The following is a 14,259-nucleotide window of genomic DNA, read 5'->3' on the forward strand; positions in this document are numbered from 1 at the left end:
GCATGAAATCTAATCTTGATCGATTGCGTACGAAAACATCTTATTGATGAATACGTTATTTCCTTTTATCTATTCACATTGCTTATTTAATATGCAATGACACATGTTCTCGATTAAATCCTTGTTTCTCGCTTTGTCAACGCTCCTCTGTAAATGTTGCAAGAACAAAAGAGACGATTCACTCCTAGATCGCCTACATTGCGAGCATAATTACAATTCAAGAACGTCAGCAGGGCAGAGTAAGCAAGAGCGCAACGAGCAGTTCTCTGAAACGGTAAATTGCTACTAATTTCACGCTCGAAAACGAGGAGTGTTTGCAAAAAAAAAAAAAAAAAAGACACCTCGTTACGTGGTAACCGAGCAGACTGGCGAATGCACCAGTTGATCAAAATGCGAATACCTTTAAATCTCTTCGATCATTATTGAAATCAACGTTATATCGAGAAATCGAATATGTATTACAAATTCATTTTATTCGACCATCTTATCATATCAAAATATTATTACAATTAAATTTTCTGAAAATTAATGTCGCTTTAATTATACATTATTAACATCCGCTAAATTGGAACAATTTTTACAATTAAAAAATCAAAATGGATTTCTATCATAGATACTCAATGTTTGTTTCCTGGATGGATTCATCATAAACAACAACGCTATATATTGAACTATTTCTTTCAACGTACAAGACAAAAAAGAACTACAAATTCTTCTAATCGAAATTGCTCGAACGAACGAAAAAAAAAAAAAAAAGAAAAGAAAAGAAAAGAAAAATAAAAAAAATCGTGCGACACGCAAGATGAATCGTCAATTCCCACGTTTCAAAGGGAGCACGCGCAAGAAAATGCTGACTCGAAACTCGTGTGTCACTCGACCGACTCCTTTGTCGGCCGATTCGTTAATCGTGGCGCGGTTGCATTCCTCCGGACTAACCGGAAACGCGTCGCCCTGGCCCCTTTTCCCTTTTTCTTCCAACGGGGACAAAAAGAAAGAAAGAAAGAAAGAAGGGGGAAAAAAGGAAAGAAAAAGAAAAAGAAAAAGAGAACAAAAAAAGGAAAAGAGAGATAACCGGTAATAGCCGGCTTGGTCCCACACGCATAATTATCGCCGACAAACCAACAGATCCTTATCGAGTCCAGCGTCATAATTATCACCGTGCCGGTGGTCGCTTACGCGTTACACGGCCACGCACATACCGCGCATTGTTTCGCTCGAATTCCGAGCGGCACCGACAGATGCGCGTAACTCGTGAAGCGGGCCCTAGAGTAAGAGGGAGAGTGGGTTGGTTGTAGCAGCTATCGTGCACTGCTGTCACGCGATCGAAATCGATACCACGGGGACAAAAATCGCGCGCGGCATTTCGGTCCAGAGAGATAAATGGCGACGGCCGCGCGGTCTGACCATAATCGTCTTAATCTACTTGACGCGCTCGCTCAACGCATGACTGCTTGAATTTCTTTCGACTTTTTACCGTTTTTCCCTTTCTTTCTTCCTTTCTTTTTTTCTTTCTTTTTTTTTTTTTTTTTTCTTCTTTTGCGGTGTAAATAGTTTCGCGGCTATCGATACTTGGTTGCGAATCGTTGCTACTGCATTCCGATAGATCGATAAGACCGATGGGAATAGGGAAATATGATTGACTAAATGGAATGGGGAATTAGTTGGGAATTAATCGAGAGTCGGGAATATTGAGTGTATAAGTGATTGATTGATAAACTGGTTGTTGATAAATTTGATGGTATGATGTTTGCTGGATACGAACAGGTAATTTTTCGAAATATCTTTGATATAGTGGAAAATTTGAAGATTGACATTGAAAATGAGTGGAATATGACGTATAGTCATATTAGAAATTTTTATTTTTATTGGTGTAAGAGAAAATTTTGTGTAGATGATTTGTTAATAATGAACTGATAACGAATATTTCTTTTTTAAAAAATTTTTGTGTAAGTAATTTTTTTATCATAAAAGATAATTTTCATTGTTCAAAACACTTGCTATTTTCTCTTACATAAACATCGTTTTGCACGATGTAAATCTATTTTGTGCGACGAAAGCGAATTGGTTTGCAGGGCGCTCAATTGTACAAATCGGTGACAATTATACCCATGTGCGCCATCAGGGATCTCGTTTGCACTAAATTACGAGTTAATCGGTTGAAAATTTCGTGAAATAGACGCCTGCTTTATCGACCTCACGGGAAAGTAGGGATTTCATATCGACGTAGCAAAGCAACCCCTTCAAGAAGATTGTTCCAATAATATATATTATATTTTCATTTTTTTGGCATTCCATACATTTTCAAGAAATCGACATTTCGTATTAAAATTTAAGATATCAATAAAAAATATTGTTTTTATACTTATAATTATACATTGAAATTACAAGTATCAATAATTTTAAGCCCCGAATATCGAAATCACTAGGAACTACATTCTATCTTAATCGTCATTATAAAATTGTTTCTTGAATCTATATTATTTGTATATCAGTCCAAAGTTTACGTTTAAAATGTCAATGTCACGCTAGGGATAGATTTCATCCTGACAAATTCGCCAACAGATGTCGCCAAGGTTCAGTCTAGTAACTTTATAGGACACGATCGATAAGCGAAACGGAAAAGTTTACTTCCTTATCGATGTAAGATACAGTAAAAGAACTTTGAAGGAATTTTTACGTTCTCTCAAATATTTTCAATATTACAATATTATTTTTATCCACAATACTCGTCCAATTCTCGTGTTAATTGAATTGAATGCCAACTAAATCGAACTAAATCTGAAATTAACAAAATAACATCTCCTCTATCGATTACATTCTGAAAATTTATTCCTCTTCTAAATATTTCGAAATTATTTAACACATATAACCTTTCTCGTTATCAATCGTCATTTCTGAATCTGTATCAGCTTAATGATACAAAAAAAAAAGAACACACAAAAGTGTAATTCGCGCAAAGCGCAGAATTCCTCGAAACAACCCCCCGTACGGAAAAATATCCGCCGCTAGATGTCAGCAGAATGTCCCAACAGCGCTAACTAGTGGGAATCGCGGCGACTGTTTCTCCCGCCTATCGGGGAGAGCCTCGAGGGGAGAGAGCCATATTCCCCGGAAAATCTGCACCGTTGGAAAAGCGCTGATGGGGAACCCGTCGAAAGTAGGCGGGGCATTGGTCGTGCAGCGTGTTTGCACCGCGGAAGAAGTGGGAAAAAGGCCGAGTGGCTCGCGCCTGCTCAGCTTTTTTCCTCTCTGTCGCCCTGTCTCGCTCTCGCTCCCGTCTAGGCGGAGTTTAAAAAAAGATTTCGCGCGTCGTGAGGGGGGAGGTGGAGCCACGGACGCGCGGAATTCCGGAATTTCACGAGTCCCCACGGCGGGGGAGGAAGGCTGGAGACGGTGACGGCGGCCCTCGAGAAGGGATGAAGGGGAAAATATCGCATATATCGAGTCGGTGCGAGTTTCGCGCGATGGCAGGCGCGAGTGAGACAGAGAAAGAGAGAGAGAGAAAGAGAGAGAGGGTAACGCGCAGGGAAAGTGGCGAAGGGGAAACTCGCCTGCTCCGGGCAGACCGATCGAGCTCGACAACAGCCAGTTCAACGCGTGCCAACCCTCTTTCGAGATACTGTCTTCTATCGTGACGAGTAAACTGCCGCGTCGGTTTATCCTTGTTTTCCCATTCGTCGACTCGAATTCCTCATTCGTGACGCGGATTTCAGAAGGGATGAATTTTCTTTATCGCGATAAATAAAAGTGTGCTTAGAATGTAATATTAATAATAACACTGATAATAATAATAATAACAATAATAACAATAATAATAACAAGAACGTGACGTTTGCAGTGATCAGTGGAGTTTCGTTATGCCAAGTTTGATATGATATATAGGCAGTTTGATGGGAACGTGGTTATCGTGGTCAGGTCTGGGACGGCAGGCTGTGTAGAGAGGAGGAAGAGTTCATACGCGGTGGATGGCTCATTGAGCTGAAGATCGTTCAAAGTTGCTTGGTTCGTATAATTATATCTGTCATGTACCTTCAAAGTGCTGTGGAAGGATATACGTTTAGGGAGAATGAACTTTTACGGGGAGTGGTAGCGGCGCGATTAGGTTTATTTGGAACCCGTATATACCCGGAATCACGTGGCCGAGTGACGGGAGTAATGGTCGACTAACGACTCGCGATCTTTTGAAGTTTAGATTCGATGGTGAACGTTCGGCTGTAAATGTTCATCGAGTGTACACCACCGTATCTTTGACGTAGGCTTCTATTTCCGTTCGTCTTGTAACCGCGTGGTTAGGGCCGCCTTCTACTGTCCCCTCAAATTTACGACGGTACTGCGGGGCGCAGAGACACGTACGCAACACGCACACCCGGGAAGGGCGTACTTAGTCAAGGCGGCAACGACTTTTAAAGGGAATAGAACGAATTGCACCACCGATCAGGGACGTCCCGACGAAACGATTACGAGTGTGTAAATATGTTTCCACTCCCTTCGAAGCCAGTTTACTTTCTCGTCAGAGCGAAACTAACGACGCACGTTATCGTCGTACAGTTGAAAGTGGTCGTGTGTACCTTGGCAGCGAGAAGTGATAACCGCGTTGTTAGCTGCGAAATAAGCCCCGTGACAAACACACGCGGCCTCAACGATAGCGTGATATAATAACGATAAGAAAACGTTTCTCCAAAAAGATCAACGAGTTTCACTCTACGTTGGTATATATACGATAGTTTCCACGATAACCTTGATAAACTGACCCCACGAGTCGGCCACGATAACGAGAGAACCAGAAGGTTTTCGATATCTTCGAACACATCAATTCCAAACTCTCCACTTCATCCATCGTTCTCTCCGCGTTCTTCATTTCATCGAAATTTTCCCACTAGCAAAGTGAACGAACGCTCCTTTCGACAGCCCAACGAACATTTCTCGTACGATCTGAAAATCGGGATCCGATCAATCGAAACGTACCAACGATCTACGACACAACTACGATCTTCCGATATTATATAACATATATCGTCACATACGATACGACTTCCTCCAAGGAGAAAAAAAAAAAAAAAGAAAAGGAGAAAAAAAAAATAAGTATCACACCGCTTTTCCTCGCGTCACCAGCATAATATAATCGCAGCGTGGAGAGCGCGTAACGCGTGCTGGCTACATCGCCAAGTCCTTCTGCCCCCCACCACCGCGCCGTATTTCTCGCGCACCTACCCCCCTCCACCGACGATATTTCATCACCCCTACCAGGAACTCCGGTACGCGGACAGCGGCGACAAGGACGGGGCGATCGGCGTACGCACGAGGTCGAGTGTAACGGAGCACGTGGGCCGCCGGTGGGGGTGGAGGAGGAGCGATAAAATTGGAGGGGAAGCGTGGCGGAGGCACGACGAGAGGGGAAGTTACCACTCCCCTTCCACCAACCAGCGGAGCGCGTTCTCTCCCACGTAACGGCGCTAACCGACGGGACCTTTGTTGCCCGCCACGCTCGAACGAGTGTCCCGCTCGAGAGTTTGGACGCTGGTGCCGCCCAGCGGTGATCGCGGGAACTTTCGTCTCTCGGTGGTGGGGGCGAGGTGGGCAGCTGGTGGGGGAACCGCGGCGCGGTGGTGGGGGTAGAGCGTAGAGGGACGAATGGTGGGGATGAATGCGGAGAACGGAGCGAGTACGAGGACGGGGGCATGCTGCTCTCAGGACGCGCAGAACGTCAGAGTGGGTCGAAAAGGACGGGTGTATCTCTCGTTCTCGCTCTCTCTTTCCCTGTTTCTCTCTCTCTCTCTCTCTCTCTCTCTCTCGCTTTCTCTCCGTCTCTCTTTCTTTCTTCGTTTCTTTCGATCATTCGTCCCTCTCGCTCGCTCCTCGTGGAGAGGCAGAGAAAGAGAGGCCGATGGCGGGGTGAGAGCCGGCTTACTACGCGGCGAAACGCTACCACGGCGTTCAGTCGTCAGCGATCAGACCGCCGGGCAGTGTGAACCTTCCTGGGCAGTCTCTTCATCTTCATAACCACTCTTCCTCTGCTGTCGTCCCTTCATGGACACGACGCGGCGATCGGCATCTGGGAAAAGTTGGAGTACAGTTTCCGAGATGGATTTGCCTCGATCGTGGCTGATGATGGACCCCTGATGGATCATCGCGGCTTCGATGGAGGAGTTCTTCGAAGCGGAGTAGAGGAACGAGGAGAAAAATTTGCAAGAGAGAGAGAGAGAGAGAGAAAAGAAATCGCATCGAGTGAATTTTAGGAGAGACAGAGAGAATACTCGTTGTGGGTACAATTGCAACAATTTTGAAGGAAGACGCGTTCGAGCCTTGGCTATTGAGATTCGCCAGAACATTGTGACAGAACCGAGGAGAGCCTTCAAGGACGCTCGCGAGTCGTTCGATAAGCAGAACCGAGGCTAACAGATGTTGGAAAAGATCTTGCCGTGCGAGCCGATTGTCGCGGTTCAAACTAGCCGAGACGATCATCGCGGGAGCATCGAAAATCTCAGAGAATTCCAGAAATCGTTGGATATCGAGAAGTTGGTTTAACGACACCCGAAGATACGAAGAACTCGCTCGCGTCGAAGATTCCGGGAAAAAATTAATTCGAGAATCGAGAGTTTCGAATTTTTCGTTCTTCGAAATTTCGATCGATATTCTCGAACAGTGAATACGCAACGCAACGATGTTCGATGGTCATAGTGAGGATCGTTGGTTGGGAGGCTACAAGTCTCGTTCGTTTGTGCGCTCGTTCGGGCTTGCGTCGAGCCACGTGGTGCTCCGAATCGCGCGAACGAATCTGCGCTTCATAATCCTCGCACGTATATGCAACCTTCTCTCTTTGCGAAACCGCGTCTCGAGAAACGGCGAGAGAATCCGGCGAGGCGGCGACGAATCACGATGAAACGGGTGAATCGAAATTATTAATTAATTTTTCTTCGTTGCATCGTCGAGCTATGTGGTGCCTACGTTCGAATCGTATTTACGCAACGGAGAAACGAAAAAACTGTTCACGCCTCGACGAGCCGAAGACGTGGAGATTTTTGCACTCGGGGATAGTGAGACAGTGTGAACGGATCAGTAATGAAAGGATCCGGACGATGGATCCGGAAGAAAATAAAAAATAAAAAAGAAGAAACAAGAAAATGAAAAATTGAATAATAATAATAATAATAATAATAATAATAATAATAATAATAATGGTGTGGTTAAATTTAAAATTTAAAATCGAATAAAAGAAAGGTATTATTAATTGGGGGAAAAGTGGGAGGAATATAGCTGCACGTCGATTTTATTCTTGTCGTCGATTAATGAGACGATTGAAGAGAACGACGAAGAGAACGTTACGCTTTACGGACGCGTTACCAGCCGACGGCTCTTTGCCAACGAGATCGTCACGAATCAACGATGAACAAGTGAGAGGTAAGAGCCAAAAAATAAAATCGATCAAAAGCGTGATTTTACCGAAACTCGCAAATCAAAACCCTCGATAAATCTCCATCTGTTCCACCTTCCTCCTTCTCGTCCATATCTCTCCACGATAGTGAAGTGTAGATATTCGAAACGCGAAAATTGGAACACGCGATAATAATTTTTTCACGCGAATAAATGTATATATATTTTCCCAATATTTTCTCGACATGGTGACGAATGATCTTTCGCAAGTGAGAAATTCGTAAAGTGAGCCTCGACAAAAAAAAAAGATCTCACGATCTCTCTCGATACATATCAGTTCGACTCTATCCGCCAACTTCGTTATTCCATCCGATATTCCAAAAAAAAAAAAAAAAAAAAATAAAACAACAAACCCCACGATACCTCTTCGATACGAAATTAATCTTCGAAAGCTTCATCCAAGGGTGCTATCGTCCAAAGTGGTGATGGTGGTGATCGAGCAACCGCGAGTGACATCTTCCACAGGGAGTTTCCGATTCTCGCAGTCGTGGACTCGACTCGCCCAAGTTAAATTTCGTTCGAAGGATTCGGAACTTCGAACTTCCCTCCCCCCCCCCTTACCCTCTCCTCCCCTCCCCTCGGAGGAAGAAGTTGTAACACAGCGGACAAACAAACAGTTTCCCGACCCGATCGAGACAGATCCACCTGTTAGGCAAACAGGGTGACCGCAAATCTGCAGCTCGAGGAGAGTGAGATGCGCGGTGTGGTCCACCTGTGGAGCGGCGGTGTGTGCCCGTCTCGCGTGTCGAAAAAATTTCCTCCGTATTCGAAAAGAGGAGAGCACGTGTTCAGGTAACCGCGCCCCCGGGGTCGCATTGTATCCGAACGAGAAAATAGCGAGAGAGGTCCTCTTCTCTTCTCTTCTCTTCTCTTCTCGCTCGCGCCGCCTCTTTAATCCCGCGTTCGACAGAATTGGGAAGTCAAGTGGCCCATTCAGCTTCTTCCTCGAGTCGAGGCCACCTCAAGGAAGGGAAATCTCGTGACGCGTGCGTGCGGCTACCTGAAGATTTTTCGAAAGTTTCAATCCCCGTGGTTTCGATCGTGGTATTGTCGCCGCTTCCCGAAGTTTTGTTCGATGGTGTTTTCGTGTTCGAAAGGGAAGTTGGAGTGATTTTTTTTTTTTGGTTCAGAATCGAGATCTACTTTTCGAAACGAAACTGTGAGCTTTGACGAGGTCGAGAGAGGTGTCGATTTCGATGTGAAGAAGAAGAAGAAGAAGAAGAAATATTTGTGAAGTATTGGAAGCCTATTTGTTTAGAATTTCGAACGAATTTTTGTAGTAGGATAATCAGGGATCGATCTTTGTTGTTAAAAATATTTACTAAACTTGGCAGTTGTTCTTCTTCCTGTTCGTCGTGACGTATCGTTGTGACTAGACGAGCAAATATATATTATAGGAAGAAAAGTTAGCTTCAAATGACCCAAGTGTGATTTTATGCAGGAATGATTATGATTATCTCGATGTTTAAATTTCAGGACGATTTCCAATTCTGACTTGCGTCGCGGTTCGCGTTACGGTTACAGAAACTTCGGGCAAACGGTAGCAACTTATCAGTGTTTCAATAGCTTCCAACTTTGCGAACGATCGTTAAACGTTGACGATTTTCTTTAAACTATATCTCAACGCATGAGTAAAAAATTTTCTCGAACGACAGCTTCCTGGCAAATTTCAATAATTTTCTTCCAAATCTTCTTTATTCCTACAAAATTACTTAAAAACGTTCTCGTTCGACAAAATTCAAATCCAATTTCACAACTTTGCAAACTTTCACTCCAGCGCTAACAAACTATCCCCACAAATGTAAAAAATCGTGTAACAAATTTTTCTCGCAAATTTCGATGATTTTTACCCTAAACCTTCAATCTCTTCGTCCTTGCAACAAAATTCGAATCCAATTTTCCACGTTTCGACGTCGAAGGCCGGGCGAGGCCAGAGGCATCGTAGGAAGGACTTGGAATCCGAGCGTGGAGGAAACTATCAAGAAGAGTATTAATCACACGCGATCAAGTCGTTAGACACGGATATCGCGGCGATATTTCACGCCGTCATTGGCACAACAGCCTTCCAAGTGCGATTTTTCTCTCTCTCTCTCTCGCTTCTTTTTTTCTCTTTTTCTTTCTTTTTTTCTTTTTCTTCGCCATCGTCGTTGTCGCCGGTTGTACCGCAAGACGAACCGGCTTCTAATAATTCATCGCGTTGGAGGGATCGTTTCGAAATCTCCTCATCTCTCGAGTATATGTATATATATATACGGGTATAAATCTTGGTCGATAACTCGTCGGTTGATTTTCGCGCGGATAGATAGTTCTCGAGGGGAATGGCGACGTTCCGTTGAGAAACGTCGACGAGTTTAGAGGTGTGCACATTTGATCCTCTCTCCGTGCCTGTGCCCGTCGGATACCACAAGTGTTGAATAGCCTCGCTCGAAGTGAGCTGGTCGAACACCGCTTGATTTATGACCGGTGAGTGGGAATGTGTGTTAAAATGTGGACGTGCACGGCCGATACGGATGGCGAACGAGCCTCCAAATGTAATTTCGTAATCTTTTGTGTTCTCGATGCTGGGGACCTGGACTTGTACCAGGTGTTGAGATATCGTTCGTTCCAATATTATTTCGTTGGGTTTCGCTTTGAATTATGTACTTTCGGAATTTTTCCAGGAGGAGGGGAGGAAGGCGTTCATTACGAAAGATTTGGAGAATGCTACGTAAAATAATTCGAGAATGCGAAGTATATTATTTTATCGGTGATAAGGAATGAAGTATCGATCGATAACGATTTTTACGATTCTCCTTATCTATCCTGTCAATTTACCAAGCTTACAGATTTGTTATTGACACTTATTTGGAACAAAGTTCCAGCTTCGATGGATGAAAATTTACATTCACGGTTTACGCGAAACTCGAAAAACCGTCGGTAAAAGTGTTACGTTCCCCTTCAAGCTCGCCCATCAATAAAAATTCAACGTTCGTCGAAAGGAATATCGCTGTTCGTTTCCATTTAAACGTAACAAAATTCACCCTCCCATCCCCTCCCATCGAAATCCATCGCAGATTCCACCTCACCGGTGGAGGTGAAAAACAACCGGTCCCGTTTGATTTAAAAGTCTCGGCGGGTTTAAGGTATTATTCGCTCGAATCGTGCAAGTATCGCAACGCGGTAGTATCGGGTATCGGCGATGAATGAACAGCTCGCGAGTAATGCGTTGGAAGAATGTCGGGGACAATGTGTCCCGGGGCAGAAAATATAAAGAGAGGTTAGAGAGACCCCCGACAAGAAGAAGACAATCGGTGGAGCAACTTTGCTCGCTAACCCTGTGTACAAGCTGCGGTCCGGTATACGCGGGGCCTTACTACAGGGGCCATTATCCGATCGTGGAATTTGAGATCTGGCCCTTTCAACCGCGCGTCAAATTATCCCCGAGCACAATGCGCCCGTTGATTGATATCTTCAGTCGTAGCTGCCGTAACGTGGCCCGGCCACGTTCGTTCCTTCCTTCGCCTCCTTTTCCATCCTCCTCCTTCTCGCTCCCCCTTTCTCCATCCTCCTTTCTCTCGTTCGATCGAGTCGTTTCGGTTTCTTCTCTTGCTTCTTTTTTCTTCTTCTTCTTCTTCTTTCTCTTCTTCTTTTTAGGCCTGGCCCTCGTGCAGCGGCATTCGCACAAAGCGAATATCTCGTGGACCCACGCAACCTTTCCACCTTGATTCGTTCTAAACTTCTGCCTTTCCTCCTTCCAGAGAAGAAATCCAAGTCGCGAAACTTTTTCGATTGTTATGGTTTTATCCGTGGAGGGTGTCGTTTCGATCAGACGAAGATGACGTTGCGTGGAAATTGTGCGGTGGGAGAATAGTGTTTAGAGTTCTTTTAGAGTTTCGACGTAGCTCGGGAGAGACAAGTTTTCGAATGGTTGTTCCATCTCGAAATTTGAATAGAAGGCGAGACGAAGATTGTCTCGAAGTCGGGGATTTTGGGTGAAACTACGAAAACTTGGAGATATTTATAGCTGTTGTAGTGAGCTTGTTGTTTTTCCTGAATTTACAAAGATCAGATTTTTCACCTTTCTTTGAGATAATTAAATTTGTCCATGTGATACGAATTGATAAAAGTGCGTATAATTAATTTAATAACAAGTCAAATTTTCTATTTTATTTATAAGTTAATTTATAATTTACTTTCCACTGTTCTCCACAATTCTGGGATGCGAATGTATAGTTAAGAGTAAAAACTTCCAAAGAGTTTTCGTTAATGGACACTTGGTTGAGAGGGAAAGTTATCTTCAATTCTCAAATATTCTTTTATTATCGATAGATAAAAGTTCTCCTTTTTCGAAACTATTCGGAAGAATCTTCCATGAAATTTCGTGAGTTAGGCATCTTCGACGGTATACACGTGTCACTTGCAGCTGTCTAAGAAACATCTCGAAAGTGACACCCCTAATCATGGATAATTTACGCATGGCCGAATTAGGTAATTACTCGAGGCGCAGGAACGTCCATTCATCTTTTTACTTTTACCCCATTTTAGCACAAAATTGGTATAATTAGCGCGAGGATATAACGCAGTAGAAACTCGTGTCCTTTCCTCCAACAGAGGATTCAACCCCACTCTTTATATAATTCTCTTTATCGCCGGTGTCCCTGGTATCATCACCCTTTCACATTTTTCTTGTCCGTCACTCTATTGGTGTTTCCATGTCCCTTTCAGTTTCTTTGATGTCATCTTTTGTCGCGCTCGACGTTCGTTTACCTTCATTTGCTCATTTTCTGCTAGCTAATTATTACGAAATTGGAATACATTTTATACCATCCCAGTCTCGAGCATTTCGCTGTCGAGAGTCGTTTAATTTCCTTAATAATAATTGACATTTATGAACAGTTCTCGAAAGTTTATCGAATTTTTATACATTTTTATAAATATATTTATAATATATATTCCGAATGTTTCGTGTAAATTTTTGCTCATAGCTCATAAACGCAATTCATCAAACAAAAGTAAGTAAAGTAACAAATAAAGTTTTCCACCTATAAAAAAAAAAAAACTTTTCAATTATAATTAAACAATCTCGCTTTTGAATCCAATTCGAATTATTCACGAATTAATCACTTAAGCATCCTATCGTTCGAATAAACTTCCCTAATTGGACAAACGCGTATTTGCCTTTAAAAATTTACACTTGCGAAAATTCCAACCCATTCGTCCGATCAATTCTCGAACCCCCCCTGTCAAACCATACGAATCGAGGAGCTGGCTCGTTCGTTCGAGAACTCGTCAAAGAGTTCGTCTCCTCGCGGAGAAGGAAATTTTCCGCGCGCGAAATTTTCGAGGCGACCATATCGGGGCCATTTTTCACTGTCGGCCTTTCCACTCCTCCCCCGTGTTGGCATTTCAACCGGTCCAAGGGACGTCGAACGGCCGGAAGCGAGTTTTCCGCGCCGTCGCCGCCGCCACCAGCGTCGCCGTCGAGTGGATTTTTCTCGCTTTTCCACTGGCTGCCGTCGTAACGAGGTTACGCCTTAAGTATTTGCTCGTCGATTTCGCGACGATGGGGAACCGGCTCCCTCTCCTCCTTCCTTTCTCCCCTCCTTCTCGCTCCAAAAGAGAGCCTTCGAGGGCCACGAAAAATTCACCATCCGGAAAAAAGAAAGAAAGAAAGAAAGTTCTACGTGACTTTTCCTCTCTGCGTTCTCTCTCTTGCTTCTTTTCATCTCGACGAATTTCCACGTTAACTTTCCATTCTCCCCCCTCGTCCCTTTTAACCTTCTCTTATTCTTGAGTAAGGGTGCGAATGTAGGAAAAAATTCGAGAGCAAATCTCTCGAAAGTTGCTTATTTTTTTTATCAATGAATATTGGCGTTCGAAGTGAAAGTTATTCAAGGATAATCGCTGGTACATGCTCTCGACGAATTTATTCATACTCTTACGATACGTTTGATTTTTTTTTCCAGCTCGTTCGACGATGAAAATTTCGCTTCTCGAATCTATACGCGTTGCAAAAGAGTAAAGAGTCGGAAGATGATTTTTTCTTTTTTTTTTTTTTTTTTGCGAGAAGGAAGACGGGATGGACACGGAGAGGGATAATGGTCGTTTTCGTTCCGTGCCACGAGCGAAAAGACAGAACGTTGCGTCGTGCATGACCGGTGATGGGTATTGGACGAGAGTAACGGCGCTGCACTTTATTGGATAATTTAGTGGCGATCTAGAGAACGATTTGGGGGGCTAATGGGATCTTTATTGCGTGGGTAGGCCGGCTGAAAAGTGATTTTTGCGTTATGAAGTGGATAAAGAGACTGGACTGCGTTCGGGGGATGAACGACTCGAAATCGTTCCACTATTTAATCGTTGATCCTCTTCCTTTCGACGTTTTGAGAACGTGTGCGTGGGCCCCCTGATTTTTCGTTGATTGTTCGTGTGCTAGATTGTCCTCGAGACTCCTTCGTATTTTCGAATCTGGTTCTCTCGTATATCGTCGTATTATATGATCGTTTGTTTTCGAGTTTTTGAAAATTTTTCTATACACTTTCCGCCACATTTTGATGAGAGAAAATGCATTTTTCAATAAAACAGTTTTTTTTTTTTTTAAATATTCTTTTATATTTTTCCTTCGAATAAATTCTTCACACTTTTCAACTCCGAAGAAAATTATAAATCGTTCTACAATTTTTTAACGATCGAGAAGATTATCAATATTTTATTTTTTATTATAATTTGACAAATATCGGATATAAATTTTTCAAACATCTCGTAATGCGAAAAATTCAACTCTATAAAACCTTTTAATGACACGTCCATCATGGCGAAAGTATCGATTACGATCTCTCGTTATCTTCG

General features: G+C 43.3%; 1 protein-coding gene and 1 long non-coding RNA gene across 4 annotated transcripts in view; one reads left to right on the forward strand and one right to left on the reverse strand.

Moving 5' to 3' along the window:
- The window catches only part of LOC116414238 (uncharacterized), a 262,405-nt gene that overhangs the window by 208,764 nt on the left and 39,382 nt on the right, over nt 1-14,259 (forward strand). Inside the window, exon 1 of one of the 3 annotated variants that reach the window (XR_015292596.1) lies at nt 3,504-7,398. The exons of the other annotated variants lie outside the window; for them this stretch is intronic. This is a non-coding gene — a long non-coding RNA (uncharacterized LOC116414238). Of the gene's footprint in view, nt 1-3,503; nt 7,399-14,259 lie in introns of those variants that run through there. 3 annotated transcript variants of the gene reach the window in all.
- LOC100867650 (misexpression suppressor of ras 6) overlaps nt 1-14,259 on the reverse strand; it is a 363,124-nt gene that overhangs the window by 171,613 nt on the left and 177,252 nt on the right. The gene's annotated exons all lie outside the window — the stretch shown is intronic.

This window comes from Apis florea, unplaced genomic scaffold, assembly GCF_048593485.1.
Source record: "Apis florea isolate Af1SG1 unplaced genomic scaffold, ASM4859348v1 contig_3170_pilon, whole genome shotgun sequence".
NCBI lineage: Eukaryota > Metazoa > Arthropoda > Insecta > Hymenoptera > Apidae > Apis > Apis florea.